The sequence below is a fragment of the Alosa pseudoharengus genome, unplaced genomic scaffold (assembly GCF_046254945.1).
Source record: "Alosa pseudoharengus isolate Yale_2024_CS ecotype anadromous, Long Island Sound unplaced genomic scaffold, YU_APseudo_1.1 YU_APseudo_1.1_scf_14, whole genome shotgun sequence".
NCBI lineage: Eukaryota > Metazoa > Chordata > Actinopteri > Clupeiformes > Clupeidae > Alosa > Alosa pseudoharengus.
Genome location: NW_027468609.1, coordinates 15579876 through 15583295, shown reverse-complemented (window position 1 = coordinate 15583295; position 3420 = coordinate 15579876).

Below are 3420 nucleotides of genomic sequence, written 5' to 3'. Positions count from 1 at the left end.
TGCACCTCTGCATGCTGAGCGCAGCCATTAGAGGCGGAGCTAGATTTTTAGAACTTGATAGAATGTCAATCTCTCACCAGAGAGACCTTAGCCAACACAGCTCATTTGACCTTTGAACTCCACACAGGCAGAGAGTGTCTAGTCAGCCGTCTCAGGGAGAGAGGCTGGACCCACTTTAGTTGAAGTGTCCTTCGGTACTACTGCGTACTTACTGCATAACTGAATGATAAGTAATGTTACAATGCACTTCTCATATTAAAGTATGTTATTATTACAAGATTTGAGATTTTTGGTTTCGTGTTACGGTTTTGGAAACATGAGAAGTGCATGTGATTACTTACAACTTACTTATGTAGATGATAACAAGGATACTGGATGTGAAGTGGCAGCCAAAGGCCTTTTAAATATCTTTTTTTGTTAGGAGAGCGTGCCAGGTCATGAAGAAACAGACCCCAACTGTCTGTTCAGCCTTAGCCATACTTTTTCTAGCGATTAAACAAAATCAAACAACTGTTTAGAACAAACTGTCTGGATGGTAGACAGCCTCCTAGGTTGTTTGGCTGTCTTGGTTCTGTCTGCTGAACGGGTAGCATGCTAGCATGCTAGAAGCAGTAGACAGGAAAGAGGCTTCCTCGTCTCTGTGGCTTTTGGCACCGTATCGCCCTCTTGTGGCCAAGCTGCAGGACTATTCTTCCACCTGTCTCATTCACTACTCCAGCCTTTTCTCTGTGTGTCTTGCTCTCTCTCGCTCTCTCTCACTCTTTCTCTTTCACACACACACTTTCATTCTCTCTGTTCATTATTAGAGTTCCATGTCTCTTTGTACAAAATCTTTGAACACTAGTAGCAGTCCGAATAAAAAGGGATGGGATTTAAAAAGGAAAAAAAAATATGGGAATATTTTTGCAGATGAACTGTTCTTGTTATTTATTCGCTACGTCCTAAAGTGACTGGCCTAAGCAGAAGACTATTGGTCACAGAGTTAGCTAATCTTCTTTTCTCTCTCTCTCTCTCTCTCTCTCTCTCTCTCTGTCTCTCTCTTTGGTTGGTTTTCCTCTTTGTTCAACTGTTCTCCCTCCTCTGTTGAACCTCTCGCGTTCCCCCGGCTCTCCTCGGCGTTTTAGCAGTGGTTTTGTATGTGAGTCAGTAAGTACTGTTAGACTGTCTCTGAGCCTCTGTGATATCAAAACGAAAGAGAAAAATTTAAAAAAAAAACACACACACACTTATAAAAAACACCAAGTGTCTTAAAATATTGTATCGCCATTGTTTTTAATGCCAAGTACTACAGTACTACTTGTAAATGTTTGTGTTTCAAAATGTGGCCTCAAACAAAACTGATATATCATTCTGATTATTATTTGAACATTTATTTTGTTAAGTGCTGTTGACCACTGCTGTGAAAGTAGTTCATTTTTGTTGATTGTTATGGAATAAATATTTATGAAATTTCATAGTTTCTGTCCTAACTTTGTGTCAATTAAATTAAAACACTAGTATTTTAGCCTACTTCGACTACAGGAAGGATGGTGTGTCTTCTGATAACTGTGAGGAAGGTAACTGAGTAGATAATTTGGACATAATCTCTTTAAATGTGACTTTTGCAATATTATTTTTTTTGTAATTTCACTCTGAAGACTACAGGCTCTTCCTCTTCCATAGCCTTCCTCCTCCTCACTAAATAGAAGATGTGCTCAGTGGGGCCTCTCTCTGACACACACACACACACACACTCAATAGTTTATGCAATAGTGTGGTTAGGTATTGAACCTGAGATGGTTAGACAGAGTTCCAAGACAATCATTGAATCCTACAACTGCATGTACTATACTACCTCTGCTGTTTTAACCCTTAAAGGTGTAGGTTTTTGAACGTTCTAAGTTCCGCAACAATTGAAGGTTCTAAAATTCTATGTTGAATTCAATGAACCCAGATATTCTTTAGAACGTTCATTTCTCAACATTCCCGTCACACTGGTGTGACGGTACTCCTTTAAGACAGCAGATTTATTCCGATGCAGTCCCTAGGCAGTAGGAACGAGGGAGAGAGAGCATGGCTGTGCTTTCTACACTTCTGGGTTATTTGTTTTATCTTTAACATGGTAACAGAAATTAGATTTAACATGGTAGCAGAAATTAGATTTAACATGGTAGCAGAAATTAGATTTAACATGGTAGCAGAAATTAGATTTAACATGGTAGCAGAAATTCTGAAAAATAAAATGCCATTTCAGAATTTCAGTTTCGTAGAACTTACGGGACAGGCCAAATGATGAGAATTTGTTGTTTTATGGAAGTGTCCCCCATCATAATGAACATTTTTACAACAGTGCATTTCTCAAAATGCTTAGTTTATGCCTCAAAAGCAAATATGTATGCCAATTAAACAATCCGTGCAATCAAAATTGACAAGTCATGATGTCATTGTTTATGTCAAAATAGTCAAACTGTTTTGCCTTGCTGTCAATGTGACAGTTTACTCTGTAAGTATTTTTTAATGAACAATGTGCAAGGCAGCACTGTTTTCTATTTAAAAAAATACAAAGTTACATATTACAGTATTGTGTTTGGAGGGGGTTGATTGCAAGACAGTGGATATGTTTCAAAGTTTTTTTCTGTTGACAGACATTGTGAAAGTATAAAGAAAATAAAGGCTTTTACAGTATTGTGCAAATGAAAAATGGGCAATATACAGTAAAACACCTCTTTGTCAGGGCTGTGCACCACTGTACATCTTTTTATACATCCTGACATTCCTGTCTGTCAGGTCACAAAAATGTATATGCACAGACTATGACAACTAGTTATGACAACTAGTTCAACACATTTGCATGGAATGACACAAGCGATGAAATAAGGCCAATTTTATGGGGTAGGACTATTCAGCAGGGGACCAGTACAGTGCATTTTGACCAACATGACATTAGCCATTAAAAATAAAATAACAAACAGCAGCAGATATTTACAAAATCAGTTGCTTGGCTGTACGAAAGCATTGTTATTTGTTCAAGATGGTTAGCAACTGAGAAAAACTGTAAGTGAAGTTACTTTTTTTGAAGTTACTTTACTAGGAAATAGAAAATGTGTCCTTTGCGTTTAACCAATCCGAGGATAGGGTACACATACACGCACACACACACACACACACACACACACGCATATACACACGCATATACACACACGCACACCCTCAGTTACAAGTCCGGTTTCCTAACCAGTAGGCCACGGACGCCTCACGGACATTTCCTTCTTTAAGATATTCATATTCAGGCCTCACCACCACACATTAACCTACAGTACACACCTGACTGACACAGCCAGTGTCACCGTACAATTCTCTTCCACTGCCTCCGCGTACGCTTCATGCATGGACCCACCCGAAGGCCATGGAGCTGTGTCCGTACAGCAGAGAGGCACCTGG